General features: G+C 39.3%; 1 protein-coding gene across 1 annotated transcript in view; it reads right to left on the reverse strand.

The window, feature by feature from the left end:
• DSCAM (DS cell adhesion molecule) overlaps nt 1–19,691 on the reverse strand; it is a 391,004-nt gene that overhangs the window by 301,760 nt on the left and 69,553 nt on the right. The window lies entirely within an intron of this gene.

Here is a 19,691-nt window from a genome sequence, read left to right on the forward strand (position 1 = left end):
TTAGGGAGAACAATCCAATAGGGAAGAAGGTGCACAGGGCAGGAACAGGCAGCCCAAGGCTCGTGTGGTCTCTCCTTCACATTAACAACGCGTTGGGCTAACAACTCTCAGAAGCAGCATAGACTTAGGTGATCTTATACTCACTCAGGGAGATGGGCCAGGTGATCTCCCCAGATCCTTTCCAGGCCATTCTCTAATCCTAGGATTGTACAGACCATTGACAAGAAGGGATGATGGTTTAGCCCCCTRCATAAAGAAGCCCTTAGAGTAGGCTGATGAGTGCAGGATTAAGTATGTTGCCTGGATACTTATGTCAAGCGTAGAAGAGAAAAAAATCAGGGAAACATGCCTGTGTAAAGAGCATGAACACACTAGTTGYATACACCTAACTTTTCCGGGGCCACTCATATGCTCAACAGAACTGTTCCTCGGGCATCATCATGCAGCAACCAGTCTCATGCAAAAGGATGAACCTGACACATAAGGCCACATGTTAACGGACAGAGCCATACCACTCACCTGGTCCTCACAGTCCTGTAGCTCACAACATACTTTAAGAGCCAACAGCAAAAAGGGCTGGGCATGGTAAACACGCTCTCCAGGGTGAGAGGGGTCATAGCTACAGCCTTTTAAAAMATAACCCATTCCAGGGAGAATGTTCAAAAGGAAATATACAAAAGAGTTTTAGAAATAGCCCATGTACTTGAAGATATGAAGGCCTAGAAGACCACGTCTCCACATCAAACAGTATGGGGGCATCTCTCACTCAGAGGGGAAAGACCAGCCAGATTCAAGAAAAAAACTCCTAAGGAAAATAGTGGTTAGGCAGCTGTAAAACTGAGAGCTCAGTAAGACAGTAAAAGACACTTCTCCACATCAGGTGATGGATTTTGATTGTTTCATTTTTTATCAGATTATGTTGAGTACAGGAGAAAATAAAAGCAGAAAGCATGTTTCTTGTCTCATAAGCACAGTTCAGATAAGGATAAGAAGGAAAGTTGTGCTTCCCCTTCAAAAGGCAATGGACTGAGGAGGTATTGTTATGCAGCTGCCAAGAGCTCTCCCTTATGTATAAGCATCAAGTGTTTTCTCTGAGATATTGTCTGATATCTTAATTGGAAGCTACCTTTCCCATATGCCCATAGAGAAGTGAGGCACTGTGATTCACTTTCTTGCTGGGAAAAACACTGCCATAGGCTCTGGCAGAGTTAATCCTGTCTGGAAGGAGGGGCCACAGTGTTAATATGCACAGCCTCGTGCATAGATCRGCTACGCTTTCCACTGTTACCTTTATCCTGCCCTGGATTCTTACGGCATGAAAATTAGCCCCAGTTCCAAGAGAAACCCACTGCAGCTTCCATCACTTTGGCTTTTCTAAAGCAAAGGGACTTGCAAAAGCTGAAGGAGTCAAACCTGGCAAAGTGATAAGAGAAGAAAAYAAACTAGAAAGAATCCTACTGAACCTGGTCAGAGAACCACTTCTAGTAACTCTCCAGTAATGCATCACATGGGGAAAAGAAAGGGAGTCCTGTGCTCATCTACTATGAAAGTAGCCATTCCAGTTATAATTTTTATGTCACATCTACAATMCTAGGTTATCCAATTATCCTGCTCTAGATACGGCAAAATTGAAGGATTCTGTACTAACTCTGTACTAACATGGCATCTTCAGCTTGCTTACTCTCTCACCTCAACACTTCAATTTTGCCTTTCAGCACTCTAGTCTATAAAGATATTGAGAAATTTAATTATTTAATAACAGAATCTTTACTGTGTCAACTGAGCTCTTCTGTACAGAAAATTCGCCATGAAAATTGGTTGTCTGGGGGAGAAAAAAGTCACATGTATTTTACCTCTGTCCAGATCTGTAATTACCTAACTTGACAACTGTCACCTTAAAATGTCACTCAACTGAAATTACTGCTGTTTGCAAACACAGGAGCAGCAAGATCCTACTTAAGAGCAAATCCCCCACCATGGACCTCATTTCCAYTGTGGTAGGCAGCTATACAAGCAAAAACATACAGTTTAAACAACGGTGTTAACATGGGATTCACCTACCAAATTAAAAGTCTGATAAATACTCAAAATTTYTATCAATAGTTCAGAAGTTATGGATAGGTAATTCTGCCAGTATCCAACATTTTCTTTAATTGAGTAATTACTAAGTTTGGAGTGGTTATTCTTATCTCTCTGCTTTTGTCTGCTTTTTCCCRTGAAGAATGTAAAATGACATTTGTAATTGCGTATTTTGCAGCTAGAGAATGAGGTGCTTATAGGGAAATAATTGCTATGGAAAAGATAATCAATAAAAAAGAACATTGCAGGTTTCTTTCATTTTTAATAAAACAGAATAATCCAATTCAACTTTAATCTTGACCAACCAAATGGTTGTTTAGACACTTGCTAGGCGAAATGCTTTTCACCTCTGGAAGGAAAGTATTTCAACATTTAGCTCACCAATTCAGCTAATGTTTAATTCATTTCCTTGCCTGCTAGCTAGATTAAAAGAAAGAACATTTATCAACAGGRGGAAGGTAACAAAAATCAAGCTTCACTCTCCAATCCTAATTTACAAGACTACCCAGTTCCAATTTCTTGATAAAAGATGTCTTTGAAGGGAAGCCTAAGTTGTGATTGCAACCCATAAAGAAACTACTGGGACATGGACGTCACTGCTGATAAATCCTTTAGCAAAGTCAAATTTATGATCTAGTTAAAGAGGAATATCCTAGCATCTAATGTCATCACAGCACTAACGGGATACATCTGTTGCAACAAACTGCTTTCTCCCATAATACACATTATTTGCTTATTTCCCTGTTTTCAGCTTGCCTCTAGTTTTACTSTAGGCAGGAAGCAATAACAGAGCATACTGCAGGTGAGCCTTTTTTCCTAGATGCTCTGCAGAATTTGTGCATTCACTACCACTGTAAAATAGCRGGGGTATTAACTAACAGAAAACACAGTGCTGATGAAATATGCCAACTTACTTGTTCTGCAGAGACTTAGAGAGAAAGGGGAAGAGCAGAGGTAAAGGCTTTTTATTTTTCAGAAAGTTATGTTTATTTCTGAGCCATGAGAAAAGCAGCAGTTAATCACAGTCTGGTGTCACGGCACATGTCACGCAGTGCAGCGTGCGTGCCAAGGGTAGGCTTCACGAGCAGAATCCCAAATCCCACCCTGCCTAATTGGTGATTCCTTTCTACCAAAATGCAGGACATACTGACTGCGCTCACCTTGAGACCCATGATTTCTATCGTAATAGTTCAGAGCTCTGACAGCACTATAAGAAGCTGAGAATCCCCAGATTCTGGTTTATTCTTCGTATGTCTACCCGTTCCAAAAATACATTGATTTTTATAAGTATGACAAGCTAGTTCAATTCATCTCTATGTGAAGCAATCTTTCATGTCTGTACATGAATACCAGAAGATATTTTGAGYACACCAGAAAGGGTAACAATTGCAMACTGCTGTAGGCTCACATATCTGGCAGGATGACATCTAGAAAAGTGTAGAACTGCTGCAATTTCTACAATATAATGACATTGCATCAGATAATATACTACCTGATGGAAACAGCTGAAAAACATATAAAGAAAGCATAAGGAGAGATAGAAAACAAATGTGTGCAGGAATAAATACAACTACTGGCCTTCTGTTTGTTTTCATTTATTCCTCTGCCCAAGCTGTTTCGATTTTACTGTAGTGGAGTGTTTGCTGGCATTGCAGCATGAAAATGGAAGGGGCGGGGGCAGGTGAATAAACTCAAACAAGAAAAAGAAACCTTTGCAGATTTCATTTATTCCTGGTTCTTCAAACCAATACATTTGCAAGTCAGTCTTACCACAAAAGAGATAGGCTCTTTATTGAAATGTTCCAGAAAAAAAACAGTCGCACTGAACAATCACCATAGCTAGAAGAGTTCAAATACTGATTTTTTTTTTCTCTCTGCATTCTCCCCAGCAAGCTTACTGGTTGCAACCTATGAACCATTCATTTCCAGAAGAACCTTTCAATTCAATTAAAAATTATAAACATTTGAGTGCATAAGAAGAAAGAAGCCTGTATATCCATTTAGGTTCAACCCCCCAGAGAATTAAGGAAGGCAAATAAAGGAGTTCTTTCTAGTCTCTGGACGAGGCACATCTTCCTTTCCCTTGACTCTTCCCCAAAAGAAGCATAAGCTCATAAATGTTGCATGTTCTGATCCATACTCACAAAACTTGCTGTTGAGTCTTTCCCATACAGCAGTACTGCTTCTAAAGCTAAAGCTTCATTATTTAATAATTTTCTAGCCTGTGAGCTTAGCCTTGAAAATGAAACATGAATATAAAGTCAGGCAGTGATATTTTCTGAGCTTTTCTGAGCTTGCTATATAGGAAAAATATAAGGCTTTGTATTTGTATTATTTATAATACAAATAAATAATAATGACATTGTGGAAGCTGATACGTTAACAGAAATCTTGGTCTGTTCAGGTTTTTACCACCTTAGTATGAATAACCATAGGACCATTTATTCGTGTCAGTGAGGTGGCAATTCTGAGCAGTAAGGAAAATAATGAAGTGCCAGTCATTGCTGATAAACTGTTTTAATGAAAGCGCAGGTAATATGCTTATTCGTAAACTCAGAACAGTTCTCAGGTCTTCCCAGTTATCCAAAGCCCCGACTTCCCTATCTCCAGATTTCTCTCTAGGTTTCGTACGGCTCCACTGTGCATTCACAACGGACGAGACTCAGCAGAGTGTCAAGACTTGAAATTGTGAAATTGTAATCCAAGGATTGGAACTGAATATGCAAGGTTTCACAGGGTTATGGGCAAGATGTTGCTGCTCACCTTCCTATACAATTCCCCTGAATCCTCCATTTTATTTAAGGTAAAATACACTGATGGCAAATTTCCACACCTGAGGCCCACATAATACAGGAATTTTTATACAGGTCTTAGGTCCTGCTTGCTCCCAAGCATACTATGTGCCAGATATACTGCTTCCTCTCCTTTCCCGTAAGGATGCAAAGGAATTAAAAATAATGGCTAACGGGGCTCATGTTCCACTGCCATCCGAGCAGGTCTTCATTGCAGCAAGGGCAGTTTCTGCCAGCTTTTCAAAACTAAGGCTGCTTCTGCCAACTTCACCAGGCTTATTTCTACAGCACATCATTTTCCTGCTTACGATCAACTCCTCCTGTAACGAAATGCCCACTTGAATACTGTTTCGGCCAAGAGCGTTCAGAGTGTCCTGTACGCTGAATCTCCTGGTATTGCCAATTGTTCTGAAAAGTTACAGACATCRGGATGTGCTCACGATCATCCAAGGAGGGTTCTTTTGCTGGTTTTAGTTTTAGCTCTTTCCTTTCCCCATTCAGGGGAGAATGATCAAGGATGGATAAATATATATATATATATAAATACATAAGTTCGAGGAGGAAAGTCTGAGCATCCAACTGATTTACTGATGCCTATAAAATGATAGTAAACACTGGGTAACTTTTCCATCTAAGCTCAGGTTTTTCTCGCATTTTGTAAGCATCAACCTTGTGCCATTCTGGATGGCAGTTCTTTGTGTCTCTGTCGCTTTCCTTCCTAATACCTGTCACAACCATCATGCAACTGAGAGCCTCCTCACAGGCTTTAGTTAACCCACTGATCCATGCAGAAGCAGATTCGGGAGCTTGCAGAAATGTTTGCTTACTGAAACCTCTATTTACTTCTAGTTTGCCTATAAAAACCTGTGTTTGTCTGTGTTTTGAGTCCTCTATTTGCCTTATCTTTTGAAGAAGAAAGCGAGGTACAAGCTCAGCTGCGGTAATAGATTAGCAACATAAGTTAACAACATYGAAATTTTAACAGTCTTGCATAATAAAATATCCCTGGAGATTTCAGAGGGTGGAAGGGAAGACTCAAAAGCATATCAAATTAAACATCTCTGAGTCCTCAGGGAGCAAGTCAGAGGGAGGAGGRRAAAAAAAAGTGATTTAATTTCTCCCATCACTACTGCCTGCAGATGCAGGTTAAGAAGCAGGCCTTCTGTGGAGAACAGAGCTCCATTTGTTAAAATGCTCTTTGCCTCATAATCACCCCCTCTTTCTTTCTTAGTGCTCTTTACCATCATTTCTTGCATTTTTATAATGCGTCTAATGTTTTGCTTGTTTTTTTTAAACAAAGTCCTCTGAAATATTCATTTAAATGCTTTTCAACAGGATCTGAATCATTAATTCCTTTTCCTCCTCTTCTTTCAAGTAAACAATTRTACTCTACTGATAATTAATTGAAATTACATTTCAAAAATGAAAGCAATGGAGGTATCAGAATCTGTCAATAATTAATTAAGGTATTAAATTGATCAACTAGGGTGACGACACAGGTGTCCTACACTGGTGATTTGTCCTACTCTCTGATAGCTAGCATTTCATGTTGGAAGGTCTGAGGTTGCAAAGTACGGGTTCTGCTCCCAACTAAGGGTCTGTAGGAAAGCTCAGGGTATAGATTGGCTGTCTGTTAATTAATTGTCAAAATGTAATTGCTGTCTCTTCCCATCTTTGTACTGCGTGACCTTCCTTTTCCAACTCTCTTTCCAAAATAAAATTAGTTCCCTTGCCAAGTGACACTGTTCACCTCCTCTAGGTTCTTCCCATCAACTTGATACACTGTTTTCTGATACACTAAAGGGATCATGACACAAGGAGCAGCTGATTTTTATTTAGGACACAGACCATGATGAAGTTTTAGGATTTTTTTTTCAGATGCTATAAATTGCATTGCTATCTGCAGGTACACACCAGTTACACACCTCCCAAGCCACAACGTCCTGATCTGTAACCTTTCCTAGGGGTGCTCAAAGCATGCAGCTGCAGCCCTCTTCTTGTCGACTCCGAGTCGCCTGCAGGCTTACAACCAACAYGTGGGGAAGGGGGATATTTGTAGAGGGCCTGGCTTCTGGCACAAACTATTAAATACACCTGGGAAATAGAAAAAAGAAGGCGAATAAACACCCATTAATGGCTGCTGTGTAGTACAGCCTCCGACAAGCCCAGAGCAGCTCGCCCCGTTGCTCCGGCTTAACCCGGCGAGAGAGCACGCCCGTGGTGCTCGCTGCCACCGAGAGATTGCAGTTCAGTCGCAGCGGGGATTGCAGTCGTGGCAGCGGCAGTGAGTAGAAGAGACAGAAAGAGGGGAGGGCGAGAGCCAGAGGAGTTTAGGGCCATCCTTCGAGGGAAGCTGCGGAGGCTGGCTTTCAGATTTTCGYAATGGTGACTTTGGACCGGTGCCTGGCGATGAGTCAGTGTTTGTCACTAACRGGGCTCTCTAACGGGGAAAACTACGCCGGGCTGACAGCCTGTCACCACCAGCCAAGTAAGACGGCACGGCAGAGTTAATGAGCCGGGGAGACCGTAAACACAAAGAAAGCAGAAATGTAGAGAGTAAGGAGGCACACAGCGATAAGCAGCAAAATACACAGGACCCCTCGCCACACATGATGCCCTGTGCTTTTCTGTACACGGAGCTGGCTTTCATGTTTGTTCRTCTTTAAAACTGACATCCTTATATTCTAGGGAAGGAGCTTGAAATTGCACTCAGCTACTCCCCCCAAAAAAGTGCGAGCATACCCCAAGGGCAAGGTGTGCACACACACACACCTATGCCAGTGCATAGCTTTATAAAGGAGTTTCTTCAGCCTGCTAACAGTGTGGAACAACCACATGCTGATTGTGCCTGCCCAGGGACAGAGAGACTTCTGGACGGACAGGGAGACATTGCAGCACACCTGTATAAAGAAAGGACGGGTAGGACCCTGCCATAAGGTCCCTTCCCTGCAGGAGGGAAGTGAGGAGGGAGGTCTTGGTAGGACATGGAAATATGGCCCTGTCCTGACAATCTGGATTCTCTTTGGCCAGCTACTCATTTTAGCTGAGCATAAATAAATTGCAGACTGAAARTGATATTAAACATGTCAGTCCCCTGCAAGTACCCAGCACAGATAACAGCTCCTAGTCTAGGCTGCACATGTGCACTGCTCCCTTAGACAGGCTGGGACTTCTGAGCCTTCCTCAGGACTGCCCAGGAGCACAGTGCTTACCACCCCCTTTGCTCCTGCTGTTTGCAATAGCACTACATCTTATTCTTGGCAGCGCATCACTATGTTGTTATTGTTTTATTTGTTACACAGAACCAAAAAAATGGGACTGATGGTACAGAGCAAATATTGAACAGAAAATAGTCTGAAATTTCAAACATTGCTTTTCCAGCACTGTATATCTATTTAAAGGTTCAGAGATAAGAAAAAGCCTCTATTTAGCAGGTAAATCAAAATGTGTCACTTGGCCCTCAGTGAAGAGAGACAGTTTGAATGCTTAGTCTCTATGTCCTCRATTCCCTACTGATTCCTCTGCAACAAAATGCACATAGATGTAGCATCTCTCCCCTCCCTTATTTGTTCAAATTCAGCTTTTGAGTGAGTGACCTCTTTTCTTCTTATTTTGACTCCCTCCACAGCTGGACCMTTTCTAATTTTGGACATACCCAAGTTCTAGAGCTACCCTGGAAAAAATGGCCAATTAAGTCATCCAAATCCCTGAGCATAGTTAAGGTTCACTTACAGCATGAAAAGAGCTAAACACCTTCCTGATGCTTGCCGTTTACACACTATTTTTGCCAATTATATTAAATCATGCCAGAAAAAGGAAATTCCAAAGTGAGCATTACATTCCATCCTTAAGCCCTGCTAACTTAACTCACTATCGCTTAAATGTGCACTGATCTTAGACCAAGAGTATGTTTGATGAGGTATTTTTCATTAAGCAAGAGAAATATTTTGAAATTTGTAAACCATTTGTAACAACCAAAAGGACTTCCATCATAAAACTGTACGCTATGCACACTCAGTTCATGGTCAGTGAATGTTTATATTCTATTTGTACTTTGTTATGCTCTTGTCAGTTTTGCTTGGATCATGAAATGTTATTTGAGCAACACTACCCACCAAACATGAAAGATAATATTCTATATTGTCAGTACCATTTAAAATGCAAGACTGAGTAATATGAAAAATGATTAAACCACTCAGTAACAGCTGTATTTAACCTGTGTTGCCACACAGACCAAGTGCCTAGTCAGTGAAATTATTAGAGGCACAAGTCCAGGTACTCAGATCTCTGTAGCAAGCGGGCATACAGTCATTTCTAAAAATAAATAAAAACAGGGAAGGGGCTTATCATTCTTAGTAGAGCTGGAGCAGTTTTAATGAATTCAGATACACACCAGAAATAACTAGAAGGTGGTKCCCTTCACTAGCCACAAATAACCTTGATGCTTCCAAACCTATTATTATCGCAGAATGATTTGCCGTTTTTCAAAAAATAAAACCACAGACCTGGATGTGACAACACACAAATGTAGAGATTACTATTTGCAATAGGAAAATAATCTGACTATCCCCCAAAGCAGATGCCGTTAAAACAAGTTAATTTAATTATTTGTTTTAAATTATCACAAGCAACAGGCCTGCCCAGCTGCCGGCACAGGTAGTGAAATGGGATGAGGACTCTGTGCTCTACGCAGAACTGTCGCCGCAGGAAGTTTGCTGCCCGCAGAATCTGGCGTGTTGTAAGCAACAGCTTTTAAAAATCAGAGCTGGACGAGTCTGTCATCTTTTCTTCACAAAAACTGAGCTCAGAAGCATATTCCAAGCCAGCTGAAGAAGTAGAACCCTGTACGACTCTGATGCCACCCATGTTRTGCTGCTCACTTATGTATTGCTTCAAAATGGCACAAGAAAGGTTATACTGATATATTGAAACACATGAATCCGGAGGGCTATAGAGATACCGTGACAAGTCCACAGGTAAGCGTGCTGTGTTGAACAGAGTTACATCCTATGACTGCGGGCTGTATTTCATATGCCACTCAGTTGTCCACACAGTACTATTCCATAGGTTTCCTGAACATTAAACTAAGAAGAAATACTTCTCTGACACTTAAAATAGAAACATTCAGGCTACACATGGTGATGCCGTCTCTAACTTTTAACATCGGTGAGTCCGTAAAGGCTCCTAACAGCCTTTTGATTTCTGTCTCTTCTTCGTCTTTGTCAGACATGGGCCAAGCAGCGCATGGAGTCCAGGGCTCACTTCCCCTGCAAAGTTTCCTTTGACATACAGTTCATTCCACCTCATCGCTGGCTTCTTCTCAATGTTGCCTGCTCATGGAGCTCCTGCCCTCAATAAGGCCCCATCAGCCTTAYGCAGCACTTTCTGAATATAGGAGTCCTCTTGCCCCACAAAGTGTTACCGCTGCCTCTCATCCCAGTTCTGCTCCTTTTGTTTGTATTCTCCAGTTATCAGCATCGCTAGTGTAGATACTTTATATATATAGTAGCACATTTTTTAACAACATCTGGTCAAAAGTTACTGTTAATTACTTAATAAAATGTACCAACATATCCTATCTTTCCTGCAGCTCAGCACCACTAGAGGTTTGCTCTTTACTCATCCATTACCATTTCCTTTCATATATTACAGAGTACTTCAAAGTAACCCTTTGAACTCAAATGGGAGTACAACCTTCATCCATACAGCTTAATTTTGCCTACTGGAAGGTGTTTGGTTTAGTATGAAGTCAATTTGCATACTGATAGATCTCTTCCCCTTCTAGTCACAATAAAAAAAAGTTAACGCATTGCTATAATAATTCAATGTACATCAAATTTGATTTCTTTTGATGAATTCAGCCACCTACTGTCACTTTAATGCTTTTTCCTGGCACATGCACATGTACTGTCTCATGTGAAACATTTATGCTGGCACTCAATTCAATTAGTTCTTTTCCTCAAAAGTTGAAAAATTCAGAGATGCATTTGTTTCTTCAAAAGAATCAACATTTCTGAGCAGGGAAAGGGAGAAAGAAGAGATATTCCATTTCTCCAATATTTGAGTCACCAATCATTTTGCACTGAAACTGCAAAATTAACCAGTCATTTGTTTATTTATCTTGCATTAGCCTCTACTCAGCACAGGGAAAAGCACATGGCTGCTCAAAATTTACCATAGAAAGAATAAGACCAAGAGAAAGAAATGAAAAGGTGTCAGGAGTACATGGTTATTCACCAAGGCAGAGAACCTTGCTCATTCTCTCTTTAAAGGAAACAGTGAGAACAGCAAGAGTACATTTCAGCTAGGAAAAAAAAAAGAAAGAAAGAAAAGAAAGAAGGAAAAAAAAAAAGAAAGTTTCACTGAGGGAAAAAAAAATCACATATAAATGTGTGCTGTTTATATGCCACATTGCCCAAGCTCATGGCCAAAGAGCCACTACTATTATTTCCTTTAGGTTGGATGGGAGAAATTTTATGTGCATAAAAACACCTATTTGACTTTTTACAATGGTATGTTTTCATTTTTGTAGCATTTAACATGTTAATTTGCAATTACTGTATTCTTACTCACACAACTAATTTGCTCCATTTTCTGGCTATTATTATTTACTGGTTATTATGTGTTTACAGCACTGTTAAAGTCTGTCATTTAAATACTTCCAGTTCTTCAATATCTCCACTACCATCTGACGAATTATTGTCGCTAGTCATGCTTAACTATACAGGTGCATTACATTGCATTACTGCTTATTTAAAGATTACTAGAACTGGTATTTTTCAGAAAGATGCTTCTGGATATGTTATAGTAGTTTGCATACTGAATATGCATTCATGCTAAATACCTACCTGTCCTCCTGCATGTTTTCCAAATCACTTTGCATGGCCAAAAAAATAAAATAAAGTAAAATAAAAGAACTAAGGAAAAGAAGAGAGGAATAAGATGTTGAGGATGCTGTCATTTAATTTCACAAGGTATTAAGCACAGAGGCTGTTGTCCTCCTTTTACAAAGCTTCTAAGAYGGTTCTGCCAGCTGAACTAGCATTGAGAATTTTGTTTACCCAAATCTGCTTCCACTCATCGCAGAACATGCAAAAAGAGCTGGCAAAGACACGACGTGCTCTTTCCAATTCTGTCTCCATACTAGTGTTATCATTAAGGCTGAACCTGTGAGTAGAGAATATCATCCATGCTAGCAGTGCTCAGAGGTTTGTTAGATTTGTTGTCACTGACTCACTGATTGATTTTGTTTCTCCCATTTCTGGGTCAGTGAATTCTTACATGTGGCAATTTTCCAGGCAAGTATTAACTGTAGCAGAACTCTGACTATTAATTCAGTGTATTTCAGCGTGGGAAAGGAAAACAGAATAGACAATTCATACAGAATCTTTGTCATTTGCACTTTTGTGTCTGTGCATTTGTGTGTGTGCACACTAATGTGCACATTGTACAAACTTCCAAATTTTATTTTTGGATGCAAAAATATTCCCTTGAAGAAAGAAATTGTTAGGAACTGTGAAACATACTCTCATTATAATATTTACACATTTTTGACCTTAAGCTCTATCTTTTATTTCCAGTAAATATTTCTTATACGGTTGAACAGTAGAGGTATACTAATTGTACAATATAGTCATCCACGAAAACAGCGTGTAAAAGCAGATTTAAAAAAAAGAGACTGTCTCAGAATTCTCTATATTCATCAATTCACTTTCTTCCTCAACACGAAAAGTATGCTGGGGATAGTTAAATTGTCTCAAATTCTTTTAGCTACTTTTTTTGTTTGTTTCTTTGGAGATTTGTTCACAAACCTTCCTAACATATTTCAAATGAAAAACTTCAAGCTCACTGCTTGCCAAAAAATATGAATTTAGGAGAGATCACGTGTGCTTTAAACAGTAACCAGAGGTACAAATGAAGTCATTTGTTAAGTAACTTTTGTGATAAAAAGAGCAACTCCAGTGCTCACTCTCCATCAGATACCCAATTCTGCTATTTACAGAAATGGTTCATTCTGCCTTTTTTTCTTCAGTATTGATTTCTAAAACTGGTATTTCAGACAGAAAAAAATGCACCAACAGAGGAAAAAACATTCAAATTGCTCTAAGACAGGTATTAACAGTGCTCAGTGCTTTGCAAGCAAAGAACATGCTAAACTGACTGTAGGTAACTCTTTGAAGTCATGGGTCATTCTCCTGATACCATCTGCCTCACAGACATACTTTGTTAAGATTTGTATCGCTTCTCTGCTTCTTTTATCTGGCAAGGAATGACTCCATGAGGAGATAAGGCAGGAACAATGCTGAACAAATGCAAATATGCTATTTGCCTGTCTGCTTCCTTGAACTAGCTTAGCCATCTGCATGCCAACAGGCAAGCGAGGAGTCTGAACTTTGCAGTACCAGGTTGAGACGCTTTGAGAGCTGTATCAGAGCAGTACTTTGGGCAAGTGAAATACACAGCACTTTTTTTTAGCTAGCAAGAGCARTTGAGCACATGGCACTCCTGCAGGACTTGATTGCTATAACATGTTATATACTAGGAAGAAGGAAGGTCCAGATGCAGGAAGTAAGGTTACCTTTACAAAAGCAAGCTGCCCTTTTCCTCAAAATTATAATGTTCCTTTTAGGAGCATTAGCTACCAGCACACAATACCCAATAACCTTGCAAGGATCACCAAGTCAAACTGAGCCAAGCATCAGCCCCAGCTTTGGGTAAGAAGGTTTAAAAATAAGTCCTTCTGATCACAGGATCACACACAAATGATAAAACAAATGAAAAACGACACTGAAATACAAAAGGAGAAAAAGATGCTTCCCTTAAAGCCTCTGGACAGCTGTAGCTTTAGAAACTCAGCACTGCTGGTAAAGTTTGTCAGTAGGACATGAGCTGGCAAAGCATATGAAGAACTGCTGCTACTCTGCCAACCTGCTATGTTTCACCTGTCCCAGCAGCCACATCTAAACATGTTTCCTATTAAAATAACATGATTTGTTTTTAAATAAACTTTTTCCATAGTCCATTCTACTATATAGTTAATAAATGACATATGGGATTTGGTGGAACAAATACAAAATGGAATTTCTCACACACCTACTTTCTGCACACTGTCGGAAGTCCTCTAGCCCTTATGCCTTCAACACATAGAGGATGACAACTTGAATAGGGGACTCTGCAGGTATCTTTGGTGGTGGAGACATGAACCAAAGCAACAATCTGGGCATGAGGATGTCACAGGTGACCGCATCTATACTTGCAAATAGTATAGATATTCAAAAAATAAACAGGGTCAGGGACCATTCTCTGGCTCTTCGGTCAAATGGCAAAGCCTGAGTGCATCCGTGCTACAAAGGACATGTCCTAGTCTTCTCCAGGCCTTGTAGGATTTTCCTATGGCTGAAGCCAACCTTTTTTTCTCAGTGCATTATTTTCCCCAGTTCAAATACACATGAAAGGCTGTTTGAAGGCTGTGAGCTGCTGCTCAAAGTAGTGTTCTCAGAACTGAGGAGATGTGTTGCATAGTACCCAACATGGCAGAGTTTGAGAGTTTGATCCTTGTAGAATACAGAGGGAAAACAGRGTAAGATGAAAAGAGACAACCTTTGCTGCAGTCTTGTTCATACTGCCTGCTCCGGAAGGGGCTCTGCTATACACTCTTCTCCAAGCCCTGCAGGGCCACAGTCTCCAGCTGGCACTGATAAAAACATGCCCAAGTGCCCACTAACATCTAGGCAGTGACTGCACAGTCAGCACTGGACACCGATATTCCAGCTCACTCCCTAGTCCCATTTTATTTATTCATACAGATATGGCCACTGAGCCCTATCTAACATCCATTTAAGATAGCTGCAATCATTCTCTTCTCTTTAATGCAGTTCAAATTACTTCAAGTAGAYTGGAAAAGGGCCAAGAGCAGACAGGAACATTTTCACTCTTGTTTTAGGAAAGATATTAATCTACRTAAGAACACTTTGCAGGTACGTTATCTTCATCTAACCTCATCGCTGTTATCCCAGTGCACAGAATTTTGCCTCAGTGATTTCTGCATTCTCCTCAGTACCTTTAGCTGAGCCAATACTTATGATTTAAAAGATTGCCTGAGAATGGACTGAAAGACAAGAGGATAGGGAAATGACCACAATTTTGCAACATGTTCCAATTGTTATATCCCCCATGGCTAMAGCTAAAGCAGGAGATACACTCAAAATTAACAAATGTAAATATTTTAGCATGTCTGCAGTTTCTGGATTTTATCACACTTTGGCAAAATTCAGCAGCYCTGCATTAGCAGATAGTTTATCCTTGAGTATATATACATATCATGCTAAAATTATTCCTAAAAACTAAACATTGCCTTTGGTAAGCAAAGTAGATCTAGCTCCTTAAGTTATTCACAATAAGGCATATTTTCACAAGTCAGATTATTTCTGAGCTTTCTTAGAGCTTTTTTCTGAGCTCTAGTTTTTCAACATCCTTTTTAGTAAAGAAAATTGAGCGAGACAATGGTGAGATTATGAGTGCTACTTGCAGATTACTGCTGCTTGATATAACATAGGAATAACTGAAGAACAATAATAATTTTTTCTGTCACAAGTTTGCRGTGGAAATGTACGCTTAATACAGATCTGGAAAATTTTTTACTTCCACAAAAAATCAGCAGCAAGACTTGCAGAGTTTGAGAATGACAACAAAGTCCCCAGTTATGCCTGCAGTGTGTGCTCAGTGTCATTTGATATCCCAGTCCCTCCTGAGCACCCAGAGCCTTGCAACCTCTYGGGTCCAGCCCTGTCAGTGCTGGCAATCACCCGGCGGATCATACTGTCTTCCACCCTTACAGCAAGCTTCACACATCAGTTAGAAGAGCTAACTTTTCCCTGAACTCCTCTTTTTTGCCCTCCCTCCCTCTCTCAGTTAACATACACACTTGAAACTCTACTTAACATTCCCATTGTATTTCCAAGCAGCAGCGCACACGCATAAACATTCCTTAGTGTTTGTAACCTGATCAGACATAACACTATTTTCAGTTGTCAGAACAAAAACGACAGTAGTTTTATCAAAAGCAAGATAAAGTTGCCTTATCCCATCTCAGCTTCCAAGGGGAAATGCTCAGGATTGTCTGCATAGTTCAAGCAGTGAAGAAAAGAAATAAGATGATAAAGCAGAAGAAATGCAACTTCTTAAAAGAAACCGTAATAAGAACTAGAAAATAGGTACTGCTGGCCTTTARAATGCAGTGGTCCAGTCGTTAATTGGAAGAGTTGATTTCCAAAGTCAAAGAACCCCTCTACTTTGAAGGACTCATTCAGAAATTCCTTCCTAGTGTGGATATTACTCAGTGCGTGAGATAGAGTGACAGTTTCTCTCATGGATCATTACTCCCACTTCAGGATCAAATGCTTCTGTTACATTTGTGACATACTTGTGGCAAGTAAAGTAACTGCTTGTATGGAAAATTAACACTGGGAATATTATATCTATTTAAAAATATATTAATATATTTTAATATGCTTTATGAGACACTGCAACTAAAAACCGAGCTTGCAATATGGGGCCAAAACTCTACCCCAGACMACTAAGTGTTCAAAGGAGTCAATGATCTCAAAAGGAAAATGTGACTGACAGCTTATCAAAAGGTAAAGATATTATTTATAAAAGCAGTGTTTCAGTCTCTGAAGGGTGAAAGAGTACAAGCAGGTCTATTGCTCAAAACATGATAAAGATACCAYGCATCTTTAAAAGGTACACCCTTCTGAGAAATAACTTTCTCATAAACTACACCATTTAATACAAATGTTCAGGGAAGTAATTCTTAAAGTCAAACAATGACTTTGTTTTGTTTGTTTGTTTTTGTTCTTATGTGAGAGTTAACCTAGAAACTACCCAGATCCTAAAATGCTGACTAATACCGCTGGATCAGTTTAGATAGATGGATGTGTAGATAAAAAAATGCAAAAGAATAGATAAAATTTTTAGCGTAAGGATTTGAGAGAAAACAGATCTTTGCTCCCAGTGACTGACAAAGATAAGATAGAATCTACAAAACATATAATTATCTTAAAATATTTAGGAGTATCAAAAGAATTATCTCACGAAAAATACTGATTTGATAGAACCAAATCTAATAACTGTAGGTAGAATTATTTTGAGTGATTTCAGTCTTATGTTTGATGCTTTCATATTTCTCTCTCTATAGACAAATATAGTAGCTTTCTAAAGCACTTACCAATGTTTGCACAGAAAAGTCATATCCATTTTGTCTCCTTTAGAGATCTCTTATCAAGCTAATCACAATAGTAAGTGTCTTCAATGAAAAGATGGATAAAACCTCCATGCCCAAAACATTGTCAATACAAAGTCATCAAACTCTGTTCTAGTCTCAAAGGCAGATGAAGACAGGTTGGCCTTTGGTACTGTAATGGAAGCACAGGCTACACACAACATACAAGACTGAGCCTGTCCCATTAGTGAATAATTGCCTTCTCCATATACTTAAAAGGTAATTTCCTGCTAATCACTGACCAAAACAGTCTGGTAAATGAGGACATGTTATTCTGCCACTTTGTAAAACCATTAAAATGTGTGCTGGTTTTCTACGGCTATGCCGTATCTACAGGGCTAGCTTTCTCGCTTCAGCTCCCAAATTTGCATTCCATCCAGGAAGGGAACAGAGTTATGCGCAGAGCTCTGGAATTAGGTAACGAATGTCCTTCTCTGCTATTCTTGTATAAAGGTTAACTAGCRAAAAGCCATCCACTAACCCAAAAGATAAATCTTAAGTTTTTGTAAATGCATTGAAATACATCTCCAGAGATCAAGGGCAAATTATTTTCAGTCAAATAAAGAAAAACTCTACCACTAAAAAGTTGTCACTACTTCAGAAATAACATTTTTGCCTCAGAAACAACAATGGTCATCTTAATTTTGTCTATACATCTGAATTCAGTTTAGTAAAGCAATATTCTAGAAGAAAATAGATCTTAATTATTTTGGAAGAAAAAGAATTATCAAGGGGACAGAATCTGGCAATATTTTTCTGCTGTAGTGAAAAATACTGACTTGATAATATCAAAATGCTCTGGGTTTGCATTCTTTAGGCCATATTTTCCTCAAAGAATAAATAAACAACTAGTTTCAACATTACTATTCATACAATAAGATTTAATAGCGGAAAAATTTGCCAGTCCTGCTTTGAGTGGAGAGTCGGACTAGACGACCTCAATAGGTCTTTCATAACCTCAACTATTTTATGATTCTATGAATAAAGCTCCTGTCTTCTTCAGAAATTGTTCCCAGCTATCTTATTTTGGCATATGGTATCAATTACCATAATACTCCAGCTCTTTGCAATCTTTAATATATTTATTCTCACAATCCTTTTGAGAGGTAAGGAAGTCTATTATCCCTACTTTACAGATAGACAGAAACTTGGGAACTGAAATGCAAATGGATTCTGTTAAATATTTTTATTCTATTTTACATGTTCAAGTTTCCTTGGATGCTGCATATACGTGGACATTTATGCGTAAAATACTAAAACCACCTTTCTGGGTAATTTCATTTTCATTATTCCATACCTGGTAACTTCGATAATTACACAACACTAGAAAGCTCCATCTTTGGCACTTTAACTCAATCACCTGTACAAACTTAAAACTTACGTTAAGACAACATCTTCTGACTTAATACCCTAGCTTACCCTGGATGCTGCCAAAGCCAAGCACTTAAATAAGTACCATGGTCATGTGAATGGCCTAGTAAAYGCATAGTCAAGATGTAGACAGCATTTCGTAAACCTCTCATGGATATAAAGTCTGCTGCTAGCATTACACTGATATGAAACACAAGCTAGCAAACATATTCAGAGAGAGACGAGGAAGTGATAAGCTCTGCAATGCGTGTTGTTAGCCAGGGAATGAAAAGTACACTGTAGTACACACAAATTACAGCATAGCAGTTTAAACAGGTCCTTCGTGGACCTTAAGATTCACATTCACAAGGCTCATCTAAGTAATTCAAGGCAATTTGCCTATGTATTGTCAAAACTAGACACATAAAACAAGGAAGAGTTCAGACAACAGTCAAAAACACTGTGATCCAAGGCCAACAAAGCCCATAACACTTACGCTTACGCTTGATTACAGATATTTTGCATGGTACTAGCAATTTCTGTAGAGAGGCATACATTCATATTTACCACTTACAATGCCTCAAACTTATACTGCTAATATATCATAAAAACAGCATGTAAATAGTAAATGCGGCTAGGCTAGTGGGAAAGAATCCCCACAACTGAGCCAGTACAAAAGCAGTAATATTTTCTCATCGGGGTTTACTGAAATCTTAATCACAACCCCTCACTAAGATTATATCCCCAGGAACCATATTCTTGTGCTTTAGTATATRCTGTTCTCTTTGTGCCAGATTGTTTTAAAAATATTTTAAAGGAGATACTCAGCGTGCAGTTAAGACTCTTTCCATCAAAGGTTGAACAACAGCAGTCTCTATAGAAAGGGCTCACTCCATTTCGTGTTCAATCTCCTGAGTAGTGTGAATTTATTAACCACTTTGAAGTGGTAAAAATCTGATGTGTGTGTGTACAGATGATCCAAACAGTATAAAAACCAGCCAGGAAATCAATAAAGTAGCTTTTTAACAAATGCATTTCCAACCKATCAAAAGAATAGCCTAACGGCTACATAAGGCTGATCTAACACTCATTACATTATCATTTCAAGGAAACATCTTTTGCAACTGAAAGGTGAAATCTTTCTGTAATGAGCTCCTTCTGAGTCAGCAACAAGATCCTTTTTTATAATG

The sequence above is a fragment of the Rhea americana genome, unplaced genomic scaffold (genome assembly GCF_003343005.1).
Source record: "Rhea americana isolate MKP2758 unplaced genomic scaffold, rheAme1 scaffold_101, whole genome shotgun sequence".
Classification (NCBI taxonomy): Eukaryota; Metazoa; Chordata; class Aves; order Rheiformes; family Rheidae; genus Rhea; species Rhea americana.